Genomic DNA, 24,806 nt, shown 5'->3' with positions numbered 1-24,806 from the left:
CATTTGCAGGGACCACTGGCTGCCTCCCACCTCCCTTTGGGTGCAAAGAATGTAGGTTTTATCAGAATATTTTACAAATAGATTTGCTGTTTATGCTTTTTTGGACCTTATAAAACCCAAACAAATAAAAATTGGTGGTGTGGTCACATATAGAAGTTCCTACACAAATTTCTTGTGTCTGTGTGACACCTGATATCACTCGTAGTTCTACAGGAGAATGAAGAGTTCAAAGTCAGGCTGGGATGCATACATGTGCATATTCCCTTTGTGTATTCCTTCTAAAGTGTCTGGAGGATCTGTGTTGTTCTAAAGTGTCTGTGTGTGTGTTGTGCTGGTGTTAAGTGAATGCTTTGAAGAGGAAAAACATTTGTCAATTTTAATGCCTCCTTGACCTTCTGTGGTAAAAAATACTGCAACTACTGGGCTGGAGACCTTACAGGCCTAATACTGCTATTGCCAACCATAAAAGCAGTCCTGCAGAGGCAGCTACCTTCTCTTCTGGGATTTAGATCCCATGCCTTTGAGAGCCAAAGGCCAATGGCAGCACACAATGCTCTCAGCCTGAAGGACTTTGTTATGATAATCCAACACCTAAGCCATAACTAAGGTACAATATCTGCTGGTGGATGGCAGTGGGCATGCTAAGCTCAGCTGGGAAGCTCTTCAGGGCCCAGGGAAGTCATGGAGCCTGCCCATGGCCTCATGGCAAGTCAGCAGGGGAGGGATGTGACCACAGACACACAGAGAGAGATGTCCAAGTGCCAACAGGGATATGTGGATTTCTCACAGGGAGAAGCCCACTGCCACCATGGTACCTCCAGTACCAATACCACTGTGCAGCAGACTTTTCAGTGACCTTCCCCTTCCCATGCCATGCTTATAAACTTTGCCATCCAGGGCTGAAGTGCAGGTGGACTTGCCCTGTTGAGCAGAAGGCACTGCTAAAATTGCAGCCTGACTCTTCAAAATTTTGCCTTCCAGCAAGTTTTGCTCTCTGTTTGCTTCTCCTGGTAGCTGTGCAGCTTATGCCTGACTCAGGCAGATTCTCCATGCCCTGAAAACAGCTTTTGAGCCAGGAGCTGATGCATGCTCCATCCTTGCTCCCACTTGCATGCTCGTGACAGGCTGTCCCAGAGCTCGTGATCACAGCAGCCCCCCAGCCCTGCAGTGCCTATCTGCTCGATAACGTGTGCCCATGGAGGAATACTAATAAGCTGATTCCTTATCACCCCCAGATCTGTGGGTAGGAAGGGTTTCCTCCTTCTCTCCTGCTGACCCTCAGATTGCTGTTTTCTCACGGCACTGCTGGTGTGCGCTGATTTGAAACAGAAGAGGGAGGTCCCTCTTTGCCATTTTTAATTGGTTTCTAAGCCATTTGTGCTTTATTTCAGCTTGAGACCACTACAGCATTTTCTCATCTATTATGCCTCTCTTCAGTGAAGAAATTTGGACAGAAAATACCTCCTGTTAAAGTGAAGGGAAAAGCTGGGAAAGAATGCAGGGTGTTAAACACAGTGTCATGAGCTTGAGAGCCTTACCATGTGTTCCTCAAGCTGGGTTGCCTGCCATAATACTGCCTGAAACACAGCTTTCCCTTCAGGCCCACCAGCAAAGTTAGGGCCCTTCTTCCCTATTACACATGGCATCATCTGGGAATGTCACAGCCCGAGGAGTACAAGCCCCACAGCATGGAAAAGTTTTGTTGCTACCCTCACAGACAGAGACACAGAAATCCATCAAAATATGTTTCATCATCTTTCTTTTCTGTTACCAAGCCCTGTTAATGTAATAAACAACTGCTGTCTATGCAGTGAGCTCCTGTGCTATTCATTCAGGGGATTTAAATGGATTTTCTCATGGCAGCACAAGCGGGAATACACATGCACTGGTCTTGGGGAAAAGAGAGTGTTCCCAGCAGTGGAGGTGGGACACATGACAATATAACAGGGCCAGAAATGGATGTGCTGGAGGCACCTGTGTCACTGCACTGCCAGAGAACATGGTTTAGACAAGGACAAAGCCCTGACTTGGGCTTTCAGGGGGCAAAATGCCCAAGGACCTGCCTCCCCTCCTACTCAATTCCTGTGAAAGTGAAAAGTCTCATTGTCCATGCTCTTAAAAATGTGGTCCCTGGGTGCTGCCATAGTAAATCACCCATGGTGTGCTTGAACCCAGTGCAGGATATGCAGTCACCTTTCTTGATGTAAAGAAGAGTTCCTGTAAGCCTGTTCTTGGAAATTGCAATTATGAGTCTGCTTCAGCCACCCATGCACTCTGCAACAGTCAGCAAAATGTGTTCAGATTTAATGTCAACAGCTCCTGGTGCAACATTCCTTTGGGGCAGAGAAGAGCAAAGCAAAGAGGCAAAATCTGCTCAGTTGTGATGACTTTTGTCCTGTCCTCTAGCAGGTCATAGGCAGCACAAAATACCCATCTCTTCAATGAGGGGAGGGGGTAATGAAGCAGCTGCAGAAGGAGGAAACCAAGCTGGAATGGGGATGTCAGATCAGATGTTAGTGCACTTTGCAAATAAATCAGTGCACCAGTAAGTAATTTCCACCATCATGCTTCACCCATCGCAATTCTGCCTGGACTTAAAACTTGAAGCCATATCTCTCCCCTCCAAAATTAGTGCACTGTTACCTGGGCAAGAGTTTAACTGGTGATCCCACAATAATGCTTTCCTATTTCAAATCTGTGTTTCTTGGTTGCACTGGCTCAAATAGTTGGGCTGCTCTTGCTGCTGCAACTTTAAAAAAATGCCCCTCAGTGCACACCAAAATACTGTGCTTTGGAGGCAAGGAAAAAACCTCCAGATAGTGAGGCAGATAGTGTCTTTTGTGAGAAAAAAAAAAGTGGAAAGCATCTACAATGGTGATGTCCTTCTAGGACCTGACTGTGTGTGAAAAGGTAGGCAGAAGGCCTGTTGTGTCCCCTGTGGACTGACACTTGGACCTTCTGTCAGCAACACCATCTTCCCCATTCAAGTCACCATAGTTAGTGACGACAACATGCCAATTGAGTTGCTCTTGGTTGGTGCAAATTCAGTTTTTCCATCAAACCAGCAATGACTTGGCACACCTTGCCTTTTGTCCTCCATCTTAAGTCAAGACAATGAAGCCACAGAGCACACAGTAGTGGTTTTAGTTTGTTTTTTGGTTTTGTTTTGTTGTTTTTTTTTTTTTTTCCTGTGGGGAGACATTGTTGCCTGAGGAATCAGCTCTTTGTTTAGCTTTATTAAAGGAGAGAAGATTGTGGGGATTAACCCCACCTCTTGCCATTTCTTGGGGCAGTTTCTCAGGGTTCCACAATGGGGGAGTGCAGGTGGGATCCATTTTCACTTAAGAGGTGCATAAGAACATAAGTCCCTGAAATAATCTATCAGACCAAAGGCTTATTAAGTTCAAGAACTGCCAGAAGCAGACACCTAGAAAGAGTACAGAAAAAAAGGCTGGTGCAGCATCACCCTTGTCCTCACCCACGATTTCTGTCTCCACCTACTGCAAGACTTGCCAAGCCAGAGGCTGTGTTTGCGATTCAATCTCATATATCACGATAGACCTTCCCTCGGGAACTTTTCTAGTCCCTTTTTAGTTGCTTTGAGCCATTTATGGCACAGCTGTAATTATGCACAGTATGGAACCAGCTTCTTCTTGTGTTAGTTTTCAAATCTGCTGCCTCTTTGTTTCATGGAGTGCCTCTGAACTCTTGTGGTAAGAGAACAAAATTTGCTCCCTGGCCCCCTTCCCCACGCCAGCTGTGATTATATTGCCCTCAGTCACAAATTGCCTCTGTCATCTCTGCTGTAAGGGAACAGAGTCTTGGTTTCTTTATTCCTTCTTCAAATGTAAGAGGTCCTGTGCTTCTGATGAACCCTTTCATCCTTCTCTCTACCCTCTCTACTTCCTCTATATCCCTTTTGGTAGAGGCTGACCAGAGCTGCATACAGTAACCATGCTGTCTGTGCTCTATTGTTTTCTGCACAAGCATTGCCTACAATTTTCCTCCTGCATGTTCAGCACAAGAGTAATGCTAATTATTCTGCCCTGCCTGCTGAAAATGAGTAACAATATAAGTGCATAGCCTGTCCTTCCTTTCGCTCACTGAGCTTGTTCATGAAAGTTGGTCCTGGAAGAAGAATATGCAAGTTTGTGACATTGGTACACACTCCCTGTATGCTTAATTCATTCTGGTAAGACACTGAGGAGGTGATTCCACGTGCTCCAAGGCAGGCTGGCCTCACAAGCATTATCAAAACCCAGTGGAACAGTTTGTTTTTCAGCCACAGTCAAGAGTATCTCCAGGATTTACAGTGTTTTCAAAAAATAAAAAGCTCTCACTTTTCTCAGGAAGGTACTTGAAATTTCCTGGAGAAATTTTAAGTCTTTCTGTTAATAAATTTAGCGTAGATCCAGCTCAGTAAAACATTAAGCATTAAAATCTGCTGAACAGGAAGAACTACTGCGACTGCTAAAAATGTGTAATCCCATTCCTATTTAGGTCTTCATTCATCGTGGCAATTAAATGTGTGCATTAGTGCTCTGCTGCATTAGGATCTAAGTACCTACATACAATTAAACGTTCTGCTGAACTGGGTCCCAAAGCCAGATTTTAACCTATTTTTCTGTCTGCTGTGTACCTCAGCTTTGTGCACTGAATATTTATTATTTGAAAGGATATTTTTCCATGAAGAGGGATTTACTTTAAAATATGTCACATGCACTCTTTTAATGATTCCAGCTTGCAGAATTATTTTGCAATGGGAATAATTAATAAGGTTTAACGTATAAATATTTTAAAAATAGATTCATCTCTTGCTTAACCACTTCACGACCATTATAGGCTGCAGTGTGTTTCCAGGTTTGGCTGTGTATACATCAAAACATGCTGGGGATATATGTGAAGTAAAGAAATAAGAGTTTCGTATTGTTTTACTTACATATATATTGAATTTATTATAAAGATTTCCTGAAAAACAGGATAGAAGCCATTTTAAATCTCATCTAATCCAATCCACTGTACTTTGAGCTATAAGCTTGAGTGACCATTAAGATCTACAGCAGCACAAAGGCTTCAAGAGAAGACACAAACACTGGTCTTTGCACTGGTGCCTGCAGCTATCTCTGGTTTCCTTGGGTTTGCATTGTGAGCTTATTTAGCCAGGAATGCTTCTTTTAGCAGCAGCATCTGCAGCATATTGAATATTGGAGCATGCTGCCATCCATTCTGCTTTCATCCAGTTGAATTGCTGGAGTGAATGAGATGCAAAGAAGTCCTAAGACTTGCCCACACAATGAGTCAGTGGCCCAGTTGTTTTCAAAAAGAGAATAAATTTTCTTTCTCTTGGCTTTAACAACTGTATTGCAAGGCACCCTTTTTACACATCAGACTATTTATCTTTTTCAGAAGGGGTGGGAATTAATGGATACCATTTATGCTTCCATTTGCATATCTGATCATCACCTTTCCTGATGGAAAAAAAATCTTCCCTAGAAATTACTAGTGAGATGTTTTCTCTTTGTCGTATGAAGTCAGTGGAGAGAATAAAGTAAATAAGTGAATTTTCCTTGGCACAAACAAAAATACACAAATTGTTGTTGGCATTGTCTGTTATACAATCCTATCTTTCCTCTCACTTACCAGACATGGTATTGCTGCATTCAGAAGCGGTTTTTTTCCCACAAACCTGACAGTTTTTCAGATCAGCCTATGTGGTAATTTCACTGAGTGACCTCATAGCATCTGTTCATGCCCACTACCCAGCCATTTACTCCTAAAATTTTTGCCTCATAATTTTTCTCTATTTCTTGTATGATTTTTAGATGATGATGATGATGATGATGATGATGATGATAATTTCAAAATGGAAACCAGAATATTTTTCTATTTACTGCTCTGTGTCTCTGTCTTTTAAATTAAATTTTTTAAAATAAGGCTGAAATTCCACAGAGGTGATAGACTCATACCAATGGATGGCAGTGTCTGCATCCTTGGAAATACAGCAGCAGCAGCAGTACATAACACCATGTGCTGGCATACCAAAGTGCACTGATTTAACTTGATAATCTGATAATGCCTCAAGAGTCTTGAGTGTACCCACATACACATTAGTTGCAAATATGCTGTTTCCCCCAGAAACTTCACTGGCTTCTTGGGGTTATTTTTTTAATCTCTCCAGAAGAGATTTTAACAACATTCATCATACACCATCAGGAGTTGAGTTCAGCTGCAGTGTATGTATGTGAACTTGTGGTCTGACCCACCTGGGTTTCGCCTTCACAGGACCATCCCTGCTTATCATCCCCACTCAGTGGTAATGTCATCTTTGCCTGTCCTTGATTGTGACCTCACCAAATTACTCCCCAAAACAGCAGGAAGCCGCTAGAAATTTGAATTGAAATTTTCACTTAAAAGAATCCAGTGAAGAGGTATTAAGCTATTCTGAGCTGCTTGGTTATTGCTATTTTGGGTGACAGTGAGTGAACCCTTTATTTAATACTAGTACTGCTGCTTGCCATAAGCTGGAAGAAATGGGCTCACACAATGTGCTTTTTTTTCACGTGGCATCCCACTCTTCCAGGCTTCCATGGGAATATATGAATAAATCCAATTAAAACATTTTTTTTTAAATTCCCTTTTTACTCCCACTCTGTTCACCAGATGTGCCAACTCATCCCGAGCTTTGGTTGCCAGCCCGGGCTTCCTTTTTTTGTTTATTGAGTTATCCTCAGTAATGTGTGTTCCCTCAGGGCCAGATCCTGGATTCACTTAGAGTCCTACAGCCATGGTCCTCAGTGGGTGATGGCATTCATGTGGTAAGTGGCTGTGGAGCTGGGAAAACATCCCTGCCTGTGGGGATCGGTCAGCATGTCCATGATGATGCATGCGGGGCATCAGAGCCGGTCACCCCCGCAGGCTGTTGGGAGTACCTGCCATAGCTAGCAAAAATTAGCACAACTGAGATCATATACATTTTCATTAATCTTCGTGAGCCTTAAATAAAAGGAGCACTGCTGGCAGCTCTGATTAAGGGCTTTCTATTGATCATAAAAGCCTAACGCTAAAATGAATTGTTTAATGTTGAAGGATTGAGATAACAGCCAAATAATTTGATTTATCGCAAAACGAAGACATAAGAAGAAAGAAAATACTTCAAATAAGAATGGTACAATCTCTGTAGTAGGCCCTGAGCTAATTTCAGGCAGATCAGGAAAAGAGCCCAGCCTCCATGGCCAAGTTTGTGCCTCAGTATAAAGTGGTCACAGCCTCTCAATGCCTGATGAGTGCCTTGGCCAGCACTATGCAGAGGAAGAAGGCTTGAGATGCTTTAGCCTTGCACAATAAACCCATTCCTCTTCTGTGTGTGCTTTCACATGCCCCCACTATAATAGATAGACATTTTTATGCAAAGCAAGAAAATGAATATACAAATATTATCTATTGTGTGTGGAATTCACCCTGCTTGACCATTTCAGTCATCTGAAAGCTGGCCACTTGAGCTGGTTATTTATATTTAATAGCCTCTATTATTGCCAGAAAGACAGAAAGCAAATCCTTGGTGAATATCGCTTTGAGGGGATCTGACTCACCTTCTGTTCACTGTTTAGGGAGGGAACCAAGGCTCTTGCTAGATGCCTGGTTCTTTGATAAGCTAGATACTGGTGCTCCTCGGTGTGTGTGTGTGGGATGATAGAAGGCGTGAGAAGTAACACAGTGATGAGCCTGCAGAATCCCCTCACAGCAAACAATCTGCCACTGCGGTGTGTACCGAAGGCTGACACAGAGCTTGCCACCCCAGGCACGAAATGCACTTGCAAATCCCCTGCCATATTCTTGATAATGAGTAAAAAACAGAGACCCTCTTCTGACCCCCACTCTGACTACATTCATGCTTCTTAGCAACACGATTTTCTTTCATCATGGTGGAGTTCTTGGAAGGGTTTTGGCCATTCATCAGCAGCCCTGTAGTCACTGGGAATAAGGGAATAGGGAGGTGGTAGACAAGTCATTTGGGAGAAATAAGACATATTCCAAATTTCTCCATGCCTGCTTAGCTCCCAAAATGTCTGCTCTGGCTCTGTTAGCAGTTGAGCATCTGTCAAGTTGCTCCACTCTAGCCAAAGCTGACAGTGGCCAGCCAACTGCAGGCTGGGCAGTGGAGCTCTAGCAGGGAGTAAGGCAGACCTTGCCCATGAGCTCTGTGAGCTGTGCAGAAAAGGTTGAGAGAAGCCCAGAGAGCGGGGCTCCTTCACTTGTCCACCAGAAGATACTTGTCCCCGAGTGGACAGAAGTTTTCAAAGGAAGCACAGTGTCTAAAGGTGTGTGTGCCAAGCATGGGGAAGTATGTGCTGAGCATGAGAGACATGCAGGAAGTGTGTGTCCACCCCAGCAGGGCTTAGAGTACAGGAAACTCTCCCCTGGGGGAGGGGGGGCATGTGTGTGTGAGTGGCATATCCTCCTAACCTTCACTAAAGTTTTATAAACGCTAATGTTGCATAAAGTTTTTTGCACTGTGCCTTTTTTATAAATGTGTTTGTATGTCTTTCTGCTTTTGAACATATGCCTTAAAAACAAGTGCATATGCTACTTCAGTCTGCCACCCAAATTCTCCTCCTAGTCTCCCACCTGGTTTATTCAGGACTTGTCCCGCTTTGGTTCCCACTTTATTGGTTGCACTGCTTTAGCTTTTTCCATATACATGAGCTTGTATAGATGCCAGATAGCATCAAAGATCCCCACAATAATTTCCTCCTGGAGATCTGCCAGCAAAAAATAGGGCAGATAAGAGCCTGTCCATACACTGTTGTGGTGGAATTAATCTGTTCCTTGTTTTTAAGTAGGGGCTGTGGTGTAAAATCAGCCTGGCTCTGCTCTCCTCCACAGGAGGAAGAACCTTCCCAGTTTTCACTATTCCCTGGCTGCTTGTTGAGTCTCTCTTAAAGTCACAACTTTCAACTACTGACCCTTTAAATTTCCTGGCATGGACTCACGTAATCTCTTTCTGCTCCTTATAGCCCAGCAGAGATTGACTCTGACAGCACCACCGTGGTTACGGCTTTGCTTTTGGTTATCGTTCTTTACAGATTTTAGCCAAGCTTAGTCAGAGGCAAATAAGTGTAGGTGAAATTCTTGTTTAGTGTTAGTCCTCTTGGTTTGGTTGCTGTGCCTTTTTCAGGGTATCTCACTTTGGAAGATTTTGCACTTGTCAATAGAGACGTGAATGCAAAAGCACAAAGGGAATATTCTTTCTCCTCTGTTGTTTCTTTAGGTGTTTTGAAGTTCTGAATTCTAACACATTATGCCCATGTGAATAGCAACATTTCAAGCACTGTCTGCTTGTTGTGATCCCAGTAAGCAGTGGATGCCACTAATGGAGTCCCTAGCACATTGTTTGAAGAGGAATATAGATGGCATATGGCACAGAATAATAATTTCATAGTAATAAGCAAAAGTCAGTTATTAGCAAGACACTGCTTTGTAGCTAATGGTGTTATGGATAGAGAGGCAAAGGAGAACCTGTTCTGAGTTCTGGGAAACTGAGCTGATTGCTCTCCTCAGCAGAAACAATACCAAGCCTAAAACACCCTTGATCCTTTGATCGATTTTGGGGAAGCTGTCACAGTGCTCAAGGACGAGCTGCAGCACAGCTTTGGGAGTGGGCTGTGCTGCAGCTGGCAGGAGAGCTGCTGGCAGCTTTACTACAGAGCTAGGCCAACCTGAGCAGCAGAACAGAAAACCCTGCAGGTGGCATGGCCATGCAACCATTGCCACTGTGCTGCTGTCCCCACACATCCATAAGCAGCAAATGTTTGTGTTTCTGTGCACAGCAGTGATAGCATGTCAGAAGAAAGAGGCTGAATTATTGTCAGGTTGGTTTGGGAGAGGGTTGTTGGTTCATTAAAGAGCATTCTATCTATCTGAAGGATTTTTATAACCATTGGAAGAAGACCAGCAATGATACGAGTGGTCACAGGCAGCTCTGTGAGTGTATCACACTTCTGGCTTGCAAATACATTTGCAGTTCTATACAGTCTCTGAAGGAAATCCTGCTTATTTTAACCAAAAAATAAATATATATATATGAGGGAGGAGGAGAGAGATCAAGGGAGAAAGAGACATAAAGGAGAGACAAAAGAAGGAAAAGGAAAAGGAAAAGATGGGGAAAAAGAAGGAAGGAAGGAAGGAAGGAAGGAAGGAAGGAAGGAAGGAAGGAAGGAAGGAAGGAAGGAAGGAAGGAAGGAAGGAAGGAAGGAAGGAAGGAAGGAAGGAAGGAAGGAAGGAAGGAAGGAAGGAAGGAAGGAAGGAAGGAAGGAAGGAAGGAAGGAAGGAAGGAAGGAAGGAAGGAAGGAAGGAAGGAAGGAAGGAAGGAAGGAAGGAAGGAAGGAAGGAAGGAAGGAAGGAAGGAAGGAAGGAAGGAAGGAAGGAAGGAAGGAAGGAAGGAAGGAAGGAAGGAAGGAAGGAAGGAAGGAAGGAAGGAAGGAAGGAAGGAAGGCACTGAAAAGAGGGAAAGGTTGGACCAGCTAAAACAACCAGAAAAACCCAGCTGTTGGTGATCTAGCTCTTAAGAAAAGAGCTGGCACTTGAGAATATGCTGATATTGATCTATGACAATGTATGATGGTCAAAATCCTTAAAAATTACTAATGATTTCTTGTGCCTCATTTCCCAGTGACAGAAATTAACCAGCCTTGCAGAGAGCTGCCTGCCCAGAACACCCTGACACGCCACAGGTACTGCACACTCGCCATACTCCCCTCTGGACAGCCTCAGTCCACCAACAGGCTGGGTTGGTGACCTCTGTCATCTCCTTCCTGCCCCCTCTGCACACCAAACTGACTTTGGTCAGGACCTCTGTCCCTCTGAGGGGGACAGCTCACATCCACCCAGACTGGTGGTTCCCCCCAAGTGTCCCCCCAGCCTCCCCCTTCAGCACTGAACCTCCCCCATCAGAAATTAGGGATTTGAGGTTTTGTTTAAAAATAAAGTCCCTGCTCCCCTCAGACACACTCTCTTGCCAGTTGTCATGCAAGAGGGTCTGCAGAGCGAGCCTCCCCCTATCCCCTGGCCACCAACATCTCCCCACGTCCCAATAATGGCATTGCCTCCCCAAGGCCACCAAAGGCCACATTAAATGATTATTAATTACAACAGGACCAACAGTGGTGACAGTGGGCCCCAGTGTAGGGGCAGCCCCCTCAGTGGCCATGGGAGTTGTGGCCCAGCTGCCCACCCTGAAGGGATTCCCCAAGGCATCACACCCACACCCTACAGAGATATGGTTCCCACACAAAGTACAGCCGCCTCCAGAGCAGCTGTCCTGCAGCTGCTGTCACCCAGAAATTTCCACAAAAAACTCTTTCCAGCAGCACTTGCCTGGGGTATGGAGCCACGGCAGGGTGGTTCCTGCACCACCTTCCTTGCTTCAAGTCACACTCAGCAGGAAAGCTGAAATGTCGTGATCAGAGCTCGCAGGACGGGGTGGTGGAGAATTTCATTCCCCCTCTCCGGAAAGCCCAGGCCAGCCGGTGAACGTGAGCCAACGCCACTCAGCAAAAGCCACCCCTGGCCGCCTGCCATCTACTCCTGATGAATGAGCTGCAACACACTCAAAGGTGAGAAGGCCCAGCCAGACCCATATCTCTCAAGCCTTGGCAAAACTGTGGTAAAAACCTGTGAAACAGCCTTTTTTTTTATTTTTTTCCTCCCTTCTGTTTTCACTTTTTTTTCATGTTTTGGGCTCCGTGCCCCCACACAGCTTGCCTGAGCGGGTCAGGGCTGAGGGGACAGGCTGTGGCAGAACTCTGAGCCTGGTGGGGTGGGAAGGAGGGCGGGCGTCAGTCTTGAAGCATTCAAACGAATGCTGAACGACTCCTAGAGTGATGTCAGGCCACCTTTTCTGCTCAAATTGTAGTAAAAATAAATACAGCTAGAATGTGTGGGCATGGTTTGGAAAAGGATAAAGGGGACATTTCAACATTGGTCTCACTGAAGTGGAAATGATTTCTGATAGCCAGCTGGAAGCTGGCACAGGCACTAGGCTGAAGTTGAGAGTTCATGCAGCTGGGGTTTCATAATACCAAATTGCTAGTCTTTCATTTATTACTTGAGTCGAATCCTAAAATCTTATTTATATGATTAGTCCCTCTGGGCCATATCCTTATTTCTCTTACACCAGACTGACTCAAAGGAGGGGGACATCTGTGAGGCAAAGCCTTCTCATTAAAAGGTCCCTCTAGAATGGAAAAATAAAAGCCAGCTATGGTAACGTCCTCTAGCCTGCGGCGAGGAGGCTCAGACCAACACAGAAATGAGCTGCACACCACCAGGCAGCTCTCTTCAGCAGAACTAGCACAGCCCTCCAGAGTCCTCCATGCCTTCCTTCTTCAGATAAAGGTTCAGTTCAAGTACCTGGTACTAATCATCCAGGTCATTAATTTTTTTTGGTCCAACTTACGTCAAAACCTGCTCCCCCTCCACACTGGGCAACATGGCAACCATTACTAGGGGAGTATTTTGTGCAGAGATGTCTGGGTCGATAGCCTAGCTCCTTCACTTGAGCCTATAGCCATGGGGACATTGTGATAAACAGCTCAGTGTATCACATAGTGTGGATTCAGTCATTTTTCTGCAGACAGGCCCAGCCCAGAGCAGTGGGGGCAGAAGGTGTTGCAATGTGCTTGGTCTGGAGGCCAGAGGCTGCTGACAGAGCAGGTGCCCTTAGCAGTGCATTATCACCCTCCCTATGGATTTAGGAAATGGCTATACCAGGTGGGACACCAGGAATTTGAGACCACTCTGGCAGAATGATGGGCAAAGGGTAGGGAGGGACATCTACTCTGATTGTTAGTCTGGCAGAGAGGTATCTGAGATCATGGGGGCAGTAGGCAGAATTTTTTACTATGGGGTCAGTGGAAACTCAATTCCTTCAGGCTTGATTCGGGGCCTGGCAGGAGTCCAGCCCAAGAGTCACTGGATGTGTTTGTCCTGCATAGCTAATCCTGTGTCTGTCTATCTCCAACACAGAGCAGGGCTCCTTGCACCAGGTAGAGTAGACTCTGCTGTGGTTTGATTTCTGAGCCCTCACCTTAATCAGCAGCCCCCTGCAATAATAGTTGTGGAATGAAAAGGCAGAGAAGAAAAAGCAGGAGAAAGAGGATGAAGCAGAAGGAAGTGGCTAAGCTCACTAGCACACAATATGAACTCAAATGAAGGCAACCTGGTTTCTGTGTTTATTCTGCATAAATATCCCAAACCATTTACAGATATGAGGAGAAGGCTCTGGAGGAAAAGCCTGCAGATTCAAGGCTGCAGTGCACTTATTCAGGGATGTGAGAGGCTCTAGGATCTGGGGCAGAAATTCCCCAGCAGAAATGTTATGCTGTGGGGAGTCACCAATTACTCCTGTTAGCACCTGCAAGCAGGCATTTTAACAAAGCAGCATTCTCTCATTCTGTTGAAATGCACAGCATATCCCGCCAGGCTAATTAAATAGCAACCACTCCCTTACAAATAAGGGCACTGCAGAGAGCGTGCTTGAGCTCAGCCCCTGCACAAAGGGTGACCATTCCCAGGTTGCATTCCAACAGGGAAATAAAGACTTCCAGCAACAGGGATAAGCTCTGTGCCTGATGCCACTGCTCAGCTCACTCAGCAAAGCGAGCCCTCCAGCAGCCTCCCTCCCAGCCAGCCCCACTGAAACTGCCTCTGCCTGCCCAGACTTTCTGGGAGCAGGCAAGTTCTGCTGGCTTCAGCTTCTCAGGCACTGCCTAACTGCAGGGCAGCACCGTGTTTGTGCTGTTTGTCACCCTGAAGGGTTTTGTGTCAGGTCTATGAAGCACAGGCAAAGTGCATCCAGCACAGTGTGGTACGGTGTGCAGCACGGTGATGTCGCCTGCACCTGGACACCTCTGGGACCCGTTACCCTTGCTGAGGGTGGGATAAAAAGTACTTTGTTTTGTGCCTGCATTTTTGAAAACTGAGAAGAGTGCTCAGGGATTTCTGAAGCTTGAGTTGATTAGCAGTTAATGATGTGTATCCTGAGGAAAAAGTAAGATTAAATATTCTGCGTGTATTGAGCAGGGCATTTTAAGCTTGAGATTTATAGCTATTTTGTTAGTATTTCATGAAGTGTTTAGGTCTGTTCAACTCTTGGTTACACAGCCGTTCGGTATTTTGAACACTCATTTTATGCAGATATAACTTAAACAACCAATGCTGTATGAAAATATGTAAGTACATGCGTTGTAAGTGCACATTAACTCTCAGGGAACGCTATTGAAAAGCAGACTCACAGGAGTTACTTCTTCAGCAACCCACAGATCTGTGCTGAAGTGCTGCTGCCTCATCCCAGGGCCATTCCAGGCCCAGCTGCCTTGAGCACTGCACCTCACAGTCTGGGAAGAATGCTATGGCGAAGTTTGTCCTCTTTGCTTATTTCCTCAGTCCTTGCCACTCTCTCTTGACGCGTCTCAGCTGGAGTGCCTTACACTCAGTTTTGAGCACAGTTCTGCACTTTCCCATGTGTTGCATTTCTGAGTTATGTTACCCATTTGTGGCCTCTACCCTGCAGGTGCATCCCAATTCAGTTGCCTTGGTGTCACCCCTCAGCGTTTCTGTCCTTGGCCCTTGGAATGTGGTGCAACTTTCCTGCAGGTGGCTACTATGCTCTTACTACTTACCTGTCCTGATGCTTTCTTTCCTGAAGACAATTTCTGTCACGTTTCCTCCAGAAAATCCCATCCATCCATCCATCCATCCATCCATCCATCCATCCATCCATCCATCCATCCATTTAAAAGAAAGACAAGAAGAAGGCAGTGGCCTTTTCCTATCTCTTAGAAGAGAAACAAATTTCCTAGACACTCAATTTCTAGGAGCTTGTCTCCATAATAAGATGAAGGTGTGCTTATAAAAATGTACAAGATGGCAGAGATGCAGTGCAGAGGCTTCAGGCCTCACTAATGAGTCTTGGAAGGGCACTTGGGTTGCTGAGCTGTCCTTATTCCTGTACACCATCCTTCCAGTTCTCCTGTTACCCAGGCTAAGCAGATTCAGTGAGGCATACATAGATAAAGGCACACTGCATCCATAACTTCACTTTGCCTTGGAGATATCCTGCAAGATCGATACCTAACACATCTACACTTAGCAAATGTTGGCAATATAGTGCACAGAATGAGGGCCCTAACTTTTTTTCCTTCACTTGGGGAAATTTCCCTCACATAGTACCATGTGTGCAAAAAAGTAATTGTTTGCCAGCATATGAAGTGTAGCCAAACAGGCTAAACTGAACAAAAGTTTCAGGTCCTACATGGCTATTAAGAGTTTCCAGTTAATTGAACACTCAAGTGACAAACGCACACAGCCATGCTTGGACAGATAATCTGCTTAAAATCAACCTTTCTACCCCAGGGAAACCCTAGGGAAATAATTTATAGTGCAAGTGTGTGGCGTATTTCACAATATGTAAAATTTATATCTTGTGCTAAAAAAGGCTAAAACTAGTACTGGCTGAAAAAAATGAAGCAACACATCTCTCAAAAGCTATTAATTTGAATGTACAAAGTCATAAGTCTGTAGTGCATATGCGCTATTAAAACTTGTACTTGTGTGTTACACACACAGACAGAAAAAAGAGAGTAACTAATATTGCTCAGTAGATGTTCTGTGCTATTACAGTGATTTCCAATATGGAGCTCATACAGATTTTGTTACCAGGATAGCTGTGAAAACCTTCCAACATTTTCTCCCACCTCTCACCTTTTCCAAATGTGAAGCTAAATTTCTATCTTGCAAGAGGTAATATAGATCTGATTATAAACTGGCTCCTCAGCCTGACTGAGCCCACTCTGTGTGGCCAGGGGGATTAGCAGAAGTCAGCTTAAGTGATTTTTTTCTTAGAAGAAACAGGATGCATTGTATGTATGTGAGCCTTCCGAGGCAGCTTAGCAGAAGCACAGCAGAGCTGCAGACAGGGATAATAGCACTGTTAATAGGTATGGCACATATTCCAAATGCATTCAAAATACTGATGGCTGCATCACTGCTTTTCTTATTTTTCCAAGACATCAATGAAAACCGAAAAAATAACAGCTTATTTTCACTAACATCCTCTTGAAGGAAATGGGACTTACTCTAGAATTATCTGCTAATTTGGAAGAGAAAGGGTTTTTTAAATGCATTGTAAAACAATCATTTGAATTGCGTTTTAGCATTGGTTTTCTGTGAAAGTCTAAAGGTCGTGTTCCTGCTTTACTGTAGGAGTGTATCTGGTGTATATCCAGATTCACAAATAGCTAAAGAATAAAAATTCTGTCTTTGGCAGCTGGAACAAAGTGTCTTAAGCAAAATCATGTGTTTGAATCTACATCCAGACATGGGTCTTACTAGTTCAGGTCTGGAAATTTCTTCTACAGTCAGACAAACATTGCAAGCCACATATTTTAAACAGAGCACGGGGCTTAATTTGGATTGCTTTATCCATATAAAAAAAAAAAAAGCTATACATATTCATAAAAATGATCCTTAGATCATTCCAACAATAAAGTTTGAATCTAGAAGAATAAACTTTCATGGTTAAATTGATTTGGCTTTTTAGGAACACTCTTCTTTAGACAGACCTTTCAACTTCTGGAGCTGGGGATGGAACACTTCTTCAAGCAGCAAACTATTGTACATGTCAGAGCTTGAAAAGCATTTTGAAAGCAAACGAAAGTGAAATAACCTCAGATGTTATCACAAACTCCTGTCCTTTTGAATTAAAAAAATGGTTTATGGCTTGTTATGGATTTCTTGTGAACATTGAGTGAGAATTTTATCCAATATTTTGATGGAATATCAAAATTGTGGGTTCTTCTACCTTGTGACTCTTTGAGATGCACAAATTTCAGGGGTTATATGGTAAGACTTTTTTCTTTGACTGGATGAATAAAACATCTTATATGAGTAAAAAACAAACACCACTAGTGAATGAGGTGCTTCTGGCACAAACACTTGGAAGACTACTCATTCATTCTTAAAATTCATGCCACTTTCCCACACGAGGGTTGTCACATACTTGGCAGTGGTCCAAAGAGCATAAACCATAATCTAGGAATAAAAGCAAATGAATGCAGGTCTTTTAGCTGCAAAAGATCAGATTTTGAAAAAAAAAAAAAAATCAGTCATTTCTATTAACAGTGTTTGCCGTAAAACAAAACCTACTTACACAGATGGCTGCATGTTAGTTCTGGGATTTTTTTTTAACCCTTAACTCCTCCATTTTATCTTCTTTTGTGAGTTTGAGTCAGACCATCAGCGTTATTTTCATAGAACTGTTTGTGTTCTAATTAAGCAATAAAGAGCAGAGCCTGTCCTGGGGATTAAGAGTAACTTGGAGTGTTGACACAAAGCTGAGAGCCATTAGTGACACCTGGCCATTAATTTCCCAGGAGATGCTAGAGCCAAACTCATCAGGGCTGTTTCTAACAATTCTTGCTGGGTTTTTAATGGGGAAAAACATATTTTTGACTTTTGGGAAGTACCGGAGGGCAGGCAAAATTACTAGAGTTTACCATTGAGGAGATTACAAGAATAAAGGGAATATGGATGACTACAGCAATATCTGTAGAAAAATATTTTCTTATTTGTAAACCCACACACACATTCCACAGAAAGTAGATACTCAAAATAAATACAAATCTGAGAGAAGAGGTGGGAGATATTTTCAGAGCTACCAACTTCCAGTACACCAAATTTCACTAGATGAACCAGCTGACTTCCAAGCACCATAACACTTGCTGTTTATCACTTTTAAAACCACTTCCATTGCTATTGCTTGATAACCATATAGAATAATGATAGGGAAAGCTTATCCAATTAACGTATTTATGCTTTACTTGGCCAAGAAGGAATGGTAGGTATACCCATTTAAGTATTTTTGCATTCCTTCTGGAAATACATTAACCATTCCCATCCCTTCCCCCGCCTCCTCCATGCTATTACAGCACCTTCATCAGAGACAGCCTTGCATTGCTTCTGGGAGAACACTTTCACTAAATTCTTACAGGATATGAATGGACGTTCCTGTGTAGTATTGCCATATGAATGTTTCAATGACCTAGATAAATGTGCATAATTTCCTTTGTGTGTAATGGGCATGAGTGTTTAATTATGACAAGTTGTGACTTTTGTAGTTTATCTCCGCCCCCCAGGGAGCCCTTGAAAATGAAATTTCCTATTCCCTGGCATGCACCGAGTGCAATTTTACAATAACCCTACACTAGGACATCATAATCCATGTTCCTTCCTCCTTTTTTCCTCCACTTAGTGTATACAGAGTAGTCCAAACACTGAAACGAGTTACATGAGATGGTGAGTTTTTACACAAAGCAGAAGGTTACAAATTAAAAGAAAGATTTAATGGAAAATGGGCTGCAAGACAGCAATCAGGATTACTTTTTTTTACAAGTCACTTAAATTACTGACCACACATTAATTCTGAGGTTAAGTCCATTGGTTAAACTAATCACTATTAATCAATAAAGCTGTTAATCAAATTGCTGGAAGCACAGGACCGAGTAAATTGGATAGTCGGATAATCTTTTGGGTTGACCAAAGATGCAAAAAAGTTAGTGTCCCTCTCAGAAAAATTAGAAATGAGCTAACTAGTTTGCATGCTGTTTGCAAATGATATCTGCAACATCAAACCCTACTATGCCTTATTTTTGGGGAGTATTTTTAGCCATCTCCTGCCCTTCTTCCATATGCATGCTTTTACCCCACACTTTCACCCTCTCTCTCTTGTAGGTACATGTGCAAGAGAGGATGGAAAAGGCTTGCAGGGGAGAGGTTTCAAGTAAGGATTGATGGCCAGTGATTGCAAAGCCAAATCACTCGCTATACTTGCTTTGCACTACTTGATTTCCTGCTGTTGTTTCTAGTTACAGTAGATAATAAAAAATGTTACAAAACCCTCTTAACAAGAAAACAAAACACAGATGGCATGTTGAATGTAAAGTATCTGGGGATGGTAATTGACTCTGGCCTCAAAAGCTATTTTGTTCCATCCCAGTTTTCTTGAGAAAGTGGCAAAGGGACAGCAGGAAATGCTGCACAAGTTGCTGGAGTGAACTTTGCCAGCTACCAAAAAAGAAGCCTGTGCTGGGAAGTAGCTGGGTTTGTTGAGGGGGAGCACTAAGGGCCAATGTGTAGTGTTATTATCCTCTTATTTCTTGAGGCCTTGGTTGGGAGAGCGATCTCCCAACAGTATTTTTTGGGAATACAGTACAATATTCTTTGATCAAACTCATAGCCAACTATTTGAAGACCTGCACAGATACTTCTAAAAGAAACAATATGTGGTTATTATTTGTGATATAAATTCTGAAAATGAAACATTATTCAAGGCTTAAAGAACAGATGATGTCTAACAGAAAACTTTTAAAATCATCCCACTGAGAAATATTTTTATCATGCATCATATTTTAAGTCTTTCTCCTCCTTTGTTCTTTGCTAGTGCAGACAGTGAACCAGATCTGGAAATCAACTGCACAGTGTATGTTTGGCGTAACCTCACTGCCCCCTTTGCTGTTTGTTTGCCTGCCTTTGCAGCCCAGTGCCACAGAGACCCACTGGGTTCAGTTTCAATGCAAAGGTCCCTGCCATGAATACACTCATCTGTTCCCAGGGCCAGCCTTGCAGAGTGCTACCTGCTGAGGGAATATTACCCATTTGCTTGTGAGAACATGAAAACAGATAATGACAGATAACAAAACAGTTATGTCCTGGTTCTTGCTGGCGAGTGAAAAGCAATGGAGCGTATCTTGGGGAAGATTCACGCCGAGCTGCTTTGGCTTTATTCCCTGGTGTGAGCTGATGCAGGTCGTGAGGGCTGCTGCAATTTATACCGGCTGCTTGAGGCCTCCTTTTCCAGCAGACATGAATTTTACTGAGCAAGACAGTAGTTTTCACATTTGCTGTGTTGTGTGTCTTCAGGCCTCTGGGGTTTAGATAGAAATGACTTACTGATGATAGGTATCAGCATCTGCTTTTGGGCACATATTTAGGGGTATCTTTCTGTTTCTTTTCCTCCATGGGGCCTGCCAGTATTGCCCTCAGGTGGTCCAGACCTTTTGCTCAGCAAAAACAGCAGAAAGCAGGGTAGACTGAAATCATCTCAGTTGGTCAGAGCATTGTGGAAATAACACCACGATCATGTGTTTGATCCCCATCCACTTTAGAGTTGGACTTGATTATCCTTGTGGGTCCTTTTCAATTCAGAATATTCTGTGAAGTCAGAGGAACAAACAAGAGGTTCAACACATTTCTTTGTTCCTACTGACAGAGGCTATTTCTTTTTTCACGAGACATATCCTGAAAGCACTGCCATATCTATGAGTGGCTTGCCAGGGGACAACTTGTTGACAAACTGATTGAATGTAAGTCACAAGAGTATCTTTGAAGTGTCTTTGAAGCTGGCATGAATTTTGCCTTACCAGTTTGGGTATGGAAAATCCCCAAATCTAGAATCCATAATTATTTTGATGTGAGTGTTAGGTTAAACATCTACCTTACTACTCTGGTGTTACTCACTATATCCCAGTGACTCCAAAATACCAGAGTTCAACACACATGTTCTGGCTATGTGGCATATCTTAGGGCCTGTTATCTGAGCATTATATGTCATTTTTGAGAAGCAGATCTGAGTATGGAAAACACTCGCTGACATTCTGTTGCACTTGCCTGAAGGTGGCACTTACCAAATTTTTCAATGGTAATGATATTTCTGACAGTCACAGTAGACTCCTGTTCACCATGAGGCCAAGTAAGGGTCTTATCTGCCAGAGGGAACCTGTCAGGGGCAGCGTGGAAGGTGATTCAGCAGAGGCTGAATGCAGAGCACTGCAATGAAATCCACCAAGAGCCTGTGACTCCTCTTAATCACGTCCTGTGTAACCCTATTTCACTGAAGTACCTAACGCAGATGGACAAGAGGATCGGGACTCAGAAATTTTGCTCCTGTCAGTTTGTAGCAGGGCTTGCACCCACTTGCAGCTCTTTGAACCCTGTCCAGGATGTCACAGAAATTACCCATGGAAAAATTGGTTGGAAGGGAAATGGCCCCAGTACATTCAGCAAGGGCTGTGGCACACACACCCAACACAATTTGTTGGTATCTCTCAGCTTCCCCACTGAGATAGGGGTCTGTTGCAAGGTGATGCTTCTGTATGAGTTGTGAAGGGTGTTGTGCCTTGTGATGATCAGTCTGTGGTGTTAAGGTGTTGGAGCAGCTGTGGACAGTGCTACAGTGGTACTGCAGAGAGGCACAGAGGTGAGCTAGAGGCAGCATGGACAAGGCTGACTACATTTGTTCACTGTGGACTGTGAATTCCCCAAGAGATGGCATGTGCCACTCAGGGACCACCACAAGTACACTGATCCCCTGCACCTGAAAGGATGATTGAGCCTCCCAGGAAAACACAGTTATGGACAAGCCTCATGTCAGACCCTCTCTGATGCCCCAGCACTGCCCACAGGGTGATGTCAGAAATGCCTTTTTATATTTCTTGTCAGACAAAAGATTTGTGAGCCTGGAGTAATAGAAGGAACCCTGGAAATAGAGAATGTGACCACATGGAGTCTTAAATGGCATATGAGGCCAAGGTTTGGAGGTGCAGTGGGCAGAGCTCAGTTGGTGCTGAGCTAGGAAAGAGAAGAGGGACGTTTTGGTCTTTCTTCAGTAAGGCAAACCTGGGTAAGAAATGGTCATCAGAGAGCCCAAAGCCTGTTCCTGCAGGCACCAGCTGTGTACCTGCACAGTGGAAGGTACAGGTACTGCTGTAATGCACACACCAGCCTTCCGTTGACACGGTCTGCTCCTCTTGTGTCTTTGGTATAAAATCTTTCTGTGTGCTTTCACTTCAGCTATGTGAGGCTGCACAGGCAGTGAGCTGTGTGAGACCTGCTGCATAGTGGTAGAATGGGTTCTTGGACCCCCATTTACAACATGGGGTCCAAGAACCTGGACCTCTGGGCATAGCTAACACTCTATAGCACCAGAGCAGGAGGACTTTGTCACCACAGCACATGGCCAAAATGTCTTTGTGGGGGTTAGCAATGAAGGCAGGAGGTGCCTTTGGCCTCAGGCACAGGGGCAGATGACTGCAGACCTGACACCTCATTCATATGGAAGAATACGAAGGGTTTGAACCTGAGTCTCTGATATGCTGTTACCTCACTCTTACCCTTCAGATTCCTTTTCTTTATCTCCTCTGTCGTTTTGGATCTGTTCTCTCTGCCACTGCTGTCTTGACTCTGAAAAATGTTTCAGACACAGCCTCATTGAAGCTGTATGTGCAGTTTGCCGTGCTCTGGTTGCTCTGATCGAAAAGGTGGAGGTTGTTGGAGAATTCAGAAACATTACGAGGCAGCATGGACTCATGGCATTTGTTCATGAGGCCAGACAGTGGCTTAAAGCCTCATACCCATCCCCCAGGAGGCAGGTACTACTTTCTCCTCCTCCTCATCTGCTGCTCCAGTCTGCCAAGCACCTGGCCTGTTCCTGGGAATTACCCTGTGCCATTAGACCTATCACCAGCTCTGCTCTCCTGTGTACAGATCTCATGGGTCCAGATAATAAAATTATAGTACTTACATTAAAAATACAAAGGTTGGCATGGCTACGAAGCACTACATTTAGTACTGTAAACTAGACATATATATTCATGTATATAGGTAAACAAAAACAGACCTAGTGTTTTGTGGTGTATATTTTCAGCGGTCTCTACACAAAATCAGAGATGGTTGACTCTCAGCAGGTTAAGCATTAGGATTATTTGGGTACCTTAGTTGTTCCTTGATGCATATGCAGTTCCATTTAATAATAACTCTGATAGTTTTTTAAACCAGGGGTATTTTATGTTGTTTGACAGAAATGCAGAGCTCATTCTTGACTTTGCTTTTAAAAGCTTCACATATGTGTGTGTCTGTGTGTGTGCTTGTGTGTTTGATGAGGATAGCAGCACAGGCGAAGGAAGAAAATGATAGTGTGTGAACATGCATTACCTTCCCAGCAGGGAAGGTTCTTGCCCCTGAGGGTCATGTCGACCTCGGGCATTTAGAGAGTGAGATACCTGGAAATTTCATGTTGAACAGCTACAGAGACCAGGAGGGATGGCTGGAAGGGGCTGGATGCCCAGGCGTGGGCTGGGAAGCAGACAGCTGAGGAGTAGCACCAGGCAGGCCTGTCTGCTGCAGAGGGAGACGAAGCCGTGCACGCACACCCTCCTCCCCCATCTCAGAAGGCTGTGATTGCCTCTGTGAGGAGTTATCAGGCCAAACACTCTGAATATTTTGCTGGGGAATACGTTTTACTTAATTGAGCGGAAAATAAAAATTACATGGACGTGGAGGGTTTGTAACAATGCGGTGATGGAGGAACATGTGCTTCTTAAAAAATAAAAGCCAGAAGTCCCATTGCTACATGCAGTACTCAGGGTATAAAATATTTGCATGCATTGCAATGGCTGAAGCTTGACATGTCTGCATTACTTTGAAGGTCTGTGTGATTCCCTTATAAAGAATTTAAGACCAATTTGGTTTGAAGCTAATTCCTTTTCCCTTAATTCCTGCTCAGCTAATAGGAGGCCAAAAAATAAAGACAGTACAACAGGTTCCTTGGTAGAGATACACCACATTTTCCCCAGAGATGACTGGAGTAGGTTTCTGATGTGCTTCACTGACGCAGGAATAGCAAAGTTGTTTGATTTATTTGACAGCAGGACTGTGCATTTCTTCACAGGATCATGGGACAGACAAGGTTTCACAGTACCTCTAAGTTTGTCTAGCCTAACCCTCTTGTTCAATTGCCCCTTTAGATAGTAATTGTGTACTTCTCACTTTGCATGGCTTCAAGCTCTAGCAAAAAACAAGCTGAGAGAGAGAAAAGAAAGACACTCCCCACCAATTTGCAAAATACATTAATTTTTCTCTTTCTACCAGGAGGATGAGAAGCAGACAGAGCCAATTTTGTAATCTGAAAAACTTATTATGTCCTAAGGATTCATTGAAGGTGAAATTCTAGCTATTCCTTAAAATACTGTAAGCCATACATCCTAGTGAAGCGTGTATTCCCTGACTGAGAGCAGGGCAGAGTGGGCTCCGGACAGGGGGCAGTGCTGTCCCTCTGCTCCAGAGCCTTTTGGAAAGACACAGCCTCGTCTTTCCCAGTTCTTCCCTGTGTAATAATGCCCTAAGTAAGCGGCTCCCTAAAGTGCTCCTGCAGCTATTCCCAAGGAATAGCCATGCATTGTGTGTTGTCTGTCTGAGAGCTGGCGCTGGGGAGAGACCACCCTGACCACTCTTGGTGTGGTTCTGCAGGAGGCTGCATTAACATTGCTGGGGGGCTCCGGGGGCTTGAGTGCCCCTCTGCTGTGATCTTCAGCTGAACACACTGGTGCTGCATTAGGAGGGCTCTGGATTTTTTTGCATTTTATCTACTTTATCTGTTTGAAGGCAGATTTCCCTTTCATCACATCCTCTCGCGCTCAGACTGTCATGATCCATTTTCCACTGTGTGCATCCAGATGGCTTTTGCAGGTTAAATTTCTCCTGCTGATTTTTTTTTTTTTTCAATACAAAGATGTCACTGTTTACTTTAGGCGCTAAGAGTGCTTAACTAGGATATTATTTTCTGTTGAAAGTTTTGCTTTCCTAATCACGGCTGAGTGACTTTCACAGACGCATCCTTGGCCTTTGAATAGTGGCCCAGCAGCTTGGCAGCTGCCTCCTTTCCTCCAAAATATGCAGCCTGCTGTGGCTGCTTGTGG

At 44.0% G+C, this 24,806-nt stretch overlaps 1 long non-coding RNA gene across 1 annotated transcript in view; it reads left to right on the top strand.

Moving 5' to 3' along the window:
- Positions 1-11,223: 11,223 nt before the first annotated feature.
- Positions 11,224-24,806, top strand: part of LOC135293426 (uncharacterized) — an 82,207-nt gene continuing 68,624 nt past the window's right edge. The window contains exon 1 of the long non-coding RNA XR_010355552.1: positions 11,224-11,612. This is a non-coding gene — a long non-coding RNA (uncharacterized LOC135293426). The remainder of the gene's footprint in view (positions 11,613-24,806) is intronic.

Source organism: Passer domesticus, chromosome 2 (assembly GCF_036417665.1).
Source record: "Passer domesticus isolate bPasDom1 chromosome 2, bPasDom1.hap1, whole genome shotgun sequence".
NCBI classification, from domain to species: Eukaryota; Metazoa; Chordata; class Aves; order Passeriformes; family Passeridae; genus Passer; species Passer domesticus.
This window is presented reverse-complemented; position numbering and strand designations above follow the sequence as displayed.